Genomic DNA, 8918 nt, shown 5'->3' on the forward strand with positions numbered 1-8918 from the left:
CTCTCTCTCTCTCTCTCTCTCTCTCTCTCTCTCTCTCTCTCTGTCATCAGAACAAGCGCCCGAGCAGCCATGAGAGGACGGCAGTGCAGGTGCAGAAGTCTCACTCGGGCCCCCAAGCAGGGCAGTGCGGCAGCAGCCGGGCTTCCAGCTTGCTCCCGGCTGCTGTGAATGTCCGTGGGGGCGGAAGAGCAAGCGCCAGGAGGCCGCTGTCCTGTGCCCGGGGTGGGGTGTGAGCAGAGGCGGCTGCGCCGAGGGGATCTGAGACCCGTCCGGAGTCTGGAGCTCGGTCCGCTCCCTCCCTGCCCTGAGTGAGCTTCACTGTCCTCCCCGGAAGCCACCAGCCCCCGCTGGGCACAGAGAGCAAACGCGGAGGCGGGTTGGGTGGACTTGTCCTGTGCGGCGCTGACCAAGGCCGGCCCTGGCCTCCTACCCCGGAGAGGCGCGCTGGACTCCTCGGCCTCAGCCCATTTCCTGCGGCCCGAAGGGCGGCTGCGGAGACCCCTCCCTGGCCCTCAGGGAGTCTTCTCATCTGAGCCAGGGCTGCAGAAGGACAGGCCCTGGACTGAGAGGCCAGCCATGCAGAGGTCAGCTCTAGTTCCTCAGTTTCCAGCAGGGCCTCGAGTATCCCTGAGCCCCTCTGAGCCTTGGTTTGCTGTCCTGTGGAATGGGAACAGTAATGGCTGTCATGCTGTCAAGGGCTCAGCAGCAGCAGGTGGCTCTTTCCACTGCAGCAAGAGGCCCCAAGCCAAACTGGCCCGTGGTCCCGTCGCCGTGTCCAGAGGCCTCAGGAAGGCCCAGCAGGGAGAGAGGATTCTCATTCTGCCGCACCCTCAGGCCCGGGAGAAAGCTTCTCGAGTCTTCAGGGTCTTGAAGGTTTTTCAGATGATGAAACAGCAGGCTGAGGGGGGGGGGACCACGCAGATGCCGTGGTGTGTTCTGGAGTGGGGCGCAGGGCATCCGCATGAGGAGTGCGGAGCCCGCAGGTGAAAGCCTGGGCTTCCGACTGGCTGGAAAGAGTTCAGGACTCCGGGGCCATCGCTTGGGAGTTTCCCGTCTGCAGTCCGGCTTCCTGCTCCAGGGCTGGTGCCAAGATGATTATTTTACAACAGAGATAACCAAGGACAGTAAAAGAGACTCTGATTCTCATCCCCACCTATCACAGGAAAAATCACCTCTGAACGTAGCTGGAGAAGTGCATTCTGCCCCACACAAGAGGGTAAAACCTGGGCACACTCACCAGCACTCTGCCAGCACCCCTGCCAAGCAACCAGCCAATCTGGGGGCAAATTAGACTAACCAGCTGCGACACACAGAAGAGTAAGAGAGAGAACCCCACGTCCAGCACTCAGCTGCGGAAACAGCACGACCCATGCACCCGAGACTCTGGTACCGCTCTGATGGCATCGCTGTCTCCCCAGACCCCAAGCCCGTGCCAGGCAGCCGCTACCAAGTCCTTGTTCGTCACCCCCGTACGCCTACAATGTACCTCTGCACTCACAAGGCACATGGAGGACTCGTGTGCTGCCGACATTGTGTAAATCACATTTCATATGTATATATTTGTTTGTTCAGCTCTGTGTTCCAGAACCAGGTGGAACTGCTGATATTTAGAATCTGCAGGTAAGAATGGTAATTTCACATGGCTCGTCCTAATAATTGTAATTTATTTCTCTATGTAGTAGGATTCCTTTATATGACTGTTATGGCTGATACACTGTGTCAACTTGGGGAGTCAAGAGGTTTGGCTAAGGGACTCAGCAGGAAGCCAGGGTGCTTACTTTGTACACATCCTGAGCCTGTGGAAGAGGAGGGCACGGAGATTATGTGAGAGCTACACGCCCCTTAGGTGGGGGTAGCCTGTTTACCATGTAAGGCAAGAAAGAAGCTGCTTGCTGCCATTCCTCCTTTTTTGCTCTGGCTGCTTTGCTGTTCGGCTGCCATTCCGCCCTTTGCTCTTGTTGCTTTGCTACCTTCTGCCTCGGAGCCAGCCAAGTATGGACTGAAATCTCCACAAACTGTAAGTGAAATAAACCTTTCCTTCCTTCACTTTGGGCGTTGGGTATTTTGTCTCAGCAATGAGAGAAAAGTAACCAAGACATGACTATACTACAATTTCTCTGATATTGCTTCCTTTTTTAACTGCTCTGGAAACTCTCCTCTGTGTCTTGCAGTACAAGTGCAAGAGGTGCTCTAGGGACACAGATACAGAGCTGCAATTGCTAGAACGAACTGTGTGTGAATGTCCAAAGTTTACAGAGATCACCAGCTGCTCCCTAGAGCAGCTGCACTGACATACACGTCTCTCGGCCGCATCACAGGGCCCCTTGCACACCACATCCCGCCCACACGTGCTGCCGACTTTTCCAGCATCGCCAGTACCATCGGCATAAAGGGGCCGCTCGATGCAGCTTTGTCTGTGCCACGCTGCTCACTGAAGAGATTGTTTCCCTGCATCTGTTGGTCATTTGTATTTTCTTTTAATTATTGGTTCATATTTTTGGCCCATCTAGTTGAATTGATTTTTATGGATTTATAGATTATATATGTATCTGCTGTGCGTGGATAGAGATACAGATATGGATACCGAGATATAGAGAGATGGAGATAGACACTGAGCTGGTAGAGATCTCCTTTGTCAGTTATATGATGTAGCAGACACCATCTCCAAGTTTTTGGTTTTCAGCTTTCAGTGTCGTTTTTGATGTTTTAAAATAGACAAGGAAGGGCCAAAGACATAGCTCAGTGGCACAGAGCTTGCCTGGCAAGTGCAAGGTCCTGAGTTCAATTTCTGGTACCAAAAAATAAAATAAAATAAAATAGACAAGACATGAGAGTGACTCTACTGAAATAAATTCACAAATGAGGATCGCTAGTGGGTTACTGAGGGCCAGGCTATGAGCAGGAACCTCGCTCTCCACACAAGACCAGTGACCGGTTCTCTCCTGGCCCGAGAGTATCTCGCAGCTGCAGCTGGAGCGCGGAACACACTGCGTGAACGGTGGACTGGATATGGACATCTGCACACGTGGTTCATGGGCCTGCAGATGTGCCTGTGTCCCGGCCTACACCGACGCTTTCTCCTTCACCCGTCCTGCCACGCAGCTGGCTGGGGTTGCTGCTCCTGAAACTCAGCCGGGTCTCTGTGTGAGGGGGGTGGGAGGCGCTGCTGCAGACACAGAGGTCCCTCCCAGGGGTGGGGGATACAGGCTGTGACAGCTGCAGAGTGGGGGACTTCTCACTGCAGGGCACAGGTGCCAAGAACCCCCACAGGGTGTGCTCTGAGGGTGGGCTTGGGACCGGCACTGGGGGTTCTGTTCTGAAGACAGGTGAAGGCGCAGCACGGTTTCTAAGGCAGGAGAAGTGACCTGGTAGAAGAGGGCTGCAGACGGGGGAAGGGGGGAAGGGGCTTCCTGTGCCCTTACCTGCCAGAGTGAGTCCATCCCGGGAAAGCGAACAAGGTAGACAGTGTGGTCCCGGGAGACAAGAAGAGGCGTGAGTGTGTGAGGACAGAAGGGTGACATAACCAGGGACTGGCACAGGCTGCCCAGGCCCTGAAGGCCTATTTGGGATTCAGGGAAGCCCAGTCTGAATGCAGTGTTTGGGCACAGCCGCACCCAGGAACTGCGGCGCAGGCAGCTCGGATTCGGCCTGTGTGGACTGAGGGAAGGGCAGGGGTGTCCACGTGGCCGGGGAGAATTCACTGGTGACCCGAGCCTCCTAAGCTGGCTGGATATGCGGCAGTCCCCACGGCACTGCAGATCACTGGAGCAGAGTGGACGTGAGACCAGACGGCAGGCGCTAGCAGCAGACAGGCGCTTGCCATCGAGACCTGGGCTCCACGTTAGCACAGGCGGTGCTTCGTGGGTGCACCATGGAAGGGACGGGGAGAACGAGCAATGTGAAGGGGGTCGGGGAGAGATGCAGTGAAACGTGGGGAAAATACACACTGTGCCACGCTGGAGCCGTAAAGAATACACAGTTCCTCGGGGCCCCCGGATTTCCCACATATTCCATAGTGAGCATGCGCTGCGGTGTGCTCAGGGGAAAGTCACTAAATAAAATCAAGGGTGTTACTTGAAGGTAAAAAGGTCTTATTTATTAATAAGTCAATTTCCACTCTTTGCAAGTACCCACACCACAAAGCTCATAAAGCTGCCTCTTCTGGAATTGTGCCAGTATCTTCCAGGATCACATAAAATGAGATCAAATAGGATATATGAGTTTCACAGTATACATGCTTTTTCTTAATAAATACCTGTTTTAAAAACACACTTGCATTTCTGTTTGTGGTCTTAGCATTTCAAAACCCTGGCGTGATCAACAGCGCAAGGGGTGGGAGGACCGGGTCAGTATAGGCAGTGTTCTCAATACCTTTCCACATTTTCTGCTCTTGAAATAGTGTAAAGACATCCCTACTTAAAATTCCTCTTTAAAGGAAACATTATAGAATCTAGATTTTTCAATAGATAATCTTTTTAACATTCACATTTTCAAAAGTCATGGTAAGATATGCCAATCTCTCCCTCCCTGGTCCTGGGGACTGGGTCGAGGCCAGCGTTTCAGCACTGAGCTAAGTTCCAGACCTTTTTTAAAACTTTACTTTGAGACATGTTCCACTAAGTTGCCCAGGTGGATTCAAATGTGCAATCGTGCCCTGGCCTGAGTCATTCTAAACAGAGAGGTTCCTTTGTTACTTTTTAAAAGGGGTTCCATTATTTTAAGAATTTTTAAAACTAAATTCAAAAATGTAGTTTATGCTCAAGACACAAATGTACCGGTACATTCTTGCCTCATCCACAAGACCAGTCCACTGGCTTTGAAAAAAACCCAGACCTTCCCAGAAAAAGCTAAATGATTCAATGCACAACCACGACGTTCCTTACCAGAGAACCTGCCCACGGTTACGCTTGCTTGGCCTGGCTCCAGAGTTCGGGATGAGAACAAGTGCTTTCAAACAGGTTCTACAGAGCCAGGGTCCAGCCCAACAGCGGGAACAATGAAAGCCGTCCAAAAGTGAAATCAGGCAGGGGAAGGCACAGGAGTATGAGTCCTGAGACGCAGAGCAGCACACTGCTCCAAGGGCTGAGACACCTCGGGGAGGTGCCTGACCACTTGAGGCTGGACCTCAGCATCACCAGGTCCTTTCAAGCCCAAACCCACTCGTGATGTGAATCCCTCCCTGGGAAAAGTTAACAGAAATAAGGAACGGTACAGCAGGAGTTGATCATGGAAAAGGAACAACCTGCACCTTGTAGTAAAACCCTCATCCCTGCTGCGGGCAAAAGCTCAAGGTCAGATCCATTCCTTCCTGTGAGCTCCATAAGCTGTGTTGGTGCTCAGAGCTAAAGTACTCACCCAGAAGAACCAAGATACATATCTATTAATTTTAGAGATTATTTTCCAAAAACAGCTTCCAAAAACAGATTCCAAGCCTTTGGAAACAAAGATGGAAAACTCATAGATCCTGAGGATAAATCGACTCTACCAGCATGAGAATTCCAGGCTGAGGACAGCTGACCACCTTGCTTAGAAGGCTAAGCGATCATGTGTGACACAAACACTGCCTCTCAACTGGGACAGACATCCAAGCTGGTTCACCAGAGTCTGACCACTGCCAGAGCTGCTGCTGCCCAGCAACCATCACCGCTGTGTCACACCACTCACTGGTGTCTGGTCTGGTCTGCTCAGTCACGAGATCTAACATCACCTGAGCACTGCGGAAGATAATGTAACTGCTGTGGTTGGATCTTAAATGTCCCCTGAGAGCTCATGCACCGAAGGTCTGGTGCTAGCCAGGGCACTGTGGGAGATGGTGACACCTTGGGGTATGAGGCCCAGTTGAGGATGAGGTCGTTGGGGGTGTGTCCTTGAGAGGAATGCCAAGGACCTGCCCACTACATGCTCCCCACCACGACGTTCTATTCAGCCCAGGCCCTGAGTGACAGGGCCAACAACCATGGGCTGAACCTCTGAAACCATGAGCCCAAATAGGTCCTCCTGTGCAGACGAGGGGCTCAGGAACTTCTCACAGCAGTGGGCAGCTGACCACAGTATCACCGAGGCTAATCTCCATGGCTTTAGGCTCGCCCACTCCATGGTGTCGGCCCCACCCACCTCCTCTCAGCCTCCCAAAGCAAGGCCAGCAGGAAGCAGTGTGCGACCAGTGGCTCTAATAACAAGCACCACGAGTATCAGCGTTAAATATTGAGGACATTCATATATCTTAGTGGAAGTGTTCGTACCTTTCATTTAATTTGACAGGACCCAAACCTCTATGAACAATGAATGAAGAGAGAAAACAAAGAAACAGCTAGCAACAGCTGTTACAGGCTGAGCAAACCTAGGCAAACACATAGGAGCCTCAATTATATCCATCACAAACATCTGGGCCAACAATGGCTGTAGCTACCACCAAGTCCCAGTTCAACAGATGTGCACATGGAAACACTTCGTACAGTTTGACACAACCTTGGGGGGATCACATGCCCCCCCAGGAGAAGCAAGTCAAGGACGATCATTTGTCCCCATGAGAGCTGTGGCTCACAGGCAGAGGTGTCCAGGTACTTGCTGGAAGACTCTACAGAGAGCTCATAGGGCGTTTTCCAATTCTAGAATCTAACCTAGCAAAAGCACCACATTCTAGTGAAACAGAAACAGGAAACAGACCACAGGCCCAGGATGTCAACATCAAAAGCCAAGTGCTTCTTAGGGAGACTTTATCAGTGCTGTGCTGTGAGCTGCACTCAGAGCCGAGAGTTGGCCTGCTGCGCTGGGGACTCCAGGAACCAGTGAGGGAGACCAGGTCTCGCTCCAAGGATGCTGGGGTACCGCGAGTGTTAGGCATGAAGGACCTTGAGCCCTGCTCTCTCCGTTTGGTTCTTAGCACAAGACTCTGCCCCCTAAAGGCCACAATTCCATTTAGACGGGCACACGCACATGCAGGCACATTCCCCTTCATTCTCGCCACTGCTTCCCCACAGAGAAGGCTCAGAAGGCGAGCTTGATTTACTGAGTGTCCCAGATGCGGAGCTGCTGTGCAGAACAGAAAGCCAGAGCTGGATTTCCAGATATTTTGCTCTTTGCGTGACACCAGCTTTTTTTTGTTTGGTTTGGTTGGTTTTTTTTGTTTGGTTTGGTCTTTTGAGACGGGGTCTCGCTATGTAGCTCAGGCTGGCCTTGAGCTCACTTTGTAGCCAGGCTGGTCTCGAACTCACAACGATCTTCCTCCCTCAGCCTCCCAAGTGCTGGGATTACAGGTGTGTGCCACCACGCCCGGCTGACCACAGACTTTACTTGAAGAATGGACTGCAAAGTGGTCCCAGGGCTACGTGTGTCCAACTGGACAAAAACTGACCGGCTTTTAGCCTTGGCTTGTATGAGCAACGCTTTTGGAGGCTCATCCTGACGTATGCAGTAGGCTTATTTCCCCAGTAAGGCAATGATCCAGTGTATGCACTGATCAGCTACATTACAACTGGGTTCCTACAAACCCTTCTCAGCAACATCCACTGTCCATGAATTTGGCTTTCGTGTAAATAATTGTAAAGTCAAGCATTCCCGAGAGCCCTTTCTCCTTGTTCTTTGGCTCTTCTGTGAGGAGAGCCGGGCTCTGTGTAGTCACAAGGCCCTGTGGGCTCCCGTGGTGGTGCAGTCGCTCGGGTGGGAGGGAGGACCCTCTGCTGTGGCTGGCGGGCGGGAGAAGCCACTTCACCTCCTGGGCTTGGCTTCCGCACCATGAACGGAGGCCTCCCCCACGGGATTTTCCACCTCTCCTCAATCAGCCCTTCACGGATTCACAATATGTTTCCAGGAATTAAAAATAAAAAGTTCCTCTTGGAATTAAAAAAAAAAAAGTTAAAGTACATAAAAATGTTCAAAACCTTAATGTAAAAAGCCCTGGAGCTTCCATACTGAGCCTCCAAGGCGTCTGCAGACACCCACCCGGCCCTGAGCCGCCCCTCCCCCATCCTCCGGACTGGAGAGCACAGTGTCTGGTGACAGGGTGGGGCCTTTGACAGGGTGGTGCACTCCACGCATCACAGCGCCAGCTGAGAACATGCGGCCGAGCAAGGTGCGTCCTGCAGGCTGAACCCTGGTCCAGCCTCGCCGAGGCCAGTGCAGCCTAAGATGGGGTTCCAGGCACAAGAGGCAGCACGACCCCTCCCCTGCCTTCCCGGCTGGGAGGAGCTCCAGCGCCAGCACCTGACACGTGCAGGCCAGCACAGAACCTCACACCAGGCTGCGAAGGCGCTGTTCGCAGACCAGTGAGTGAGGTGATCTTCACGCTGAGCCGTCTTCTTCCCAGAGCCGGACCTTCCCCGCCCGAGAAAAACACCTCCCGCGTGGGCAGCTCCCCTACCCTAAGCTGGAAACAGCCTGTGGTGGAGACCAAATTATCACCTCACTGGATAGGAAGAGAAACTTAGGAAAGGGGGACATGGGAGGATGGAGCGGGCTCACTGCCAAGGCCATCGCAAAAGACTCGGAGCTGTAACCCAGGGATGGCCGTTCAGAGAGGAACCTGTGCTCAGTCAAGGCCAGCGGTTCTTAGTGCTTGGAGGAACCTGACCCCACCTGCACCTTAGAGCCGATTATCGTCTCCCCACGGTGCACAACCAAAGCCAAGGCTACAACCAAGTCTTCAGAAAAGAAAGTTCTCTAGCATTTAGGTTCTTTTTTTTTTGAGGCAGGATCTCGCTTTGTAGTTCAGGCTAACCTTGAGCTCATTATGTAACCCAGGCTTGCCTCAAACTCACAGCAATCCTCCTGCCTCAGCCTACCGAGTGCTGGGATTACAGGCATGCAACACCATGCCCTACTAACATTTAGATTTCTAGGAAGGAAAAAAGACAAACAGAATCACCGTGTATCCTAAAACAAGGTGTTTTCCAGTGGTAGGAGACCAGCTCACATCCAGC

Source organism: Chinchilla lanigera, unplaced genomic scaffold (assembly GCF_000276665.1).
Source record: "Chinchilla lanigera isolate Chin_1 unplaced genomic scaffold, ChiLan1.0 scaffold00002, whole genome shotgun sequence".
Lineage (NCBI taxonomy): Eukaryota > Metazoa > Chordata > Mammalia > Rodentia > Chinchillidae > Chinchilla > Chinchilla lanigera.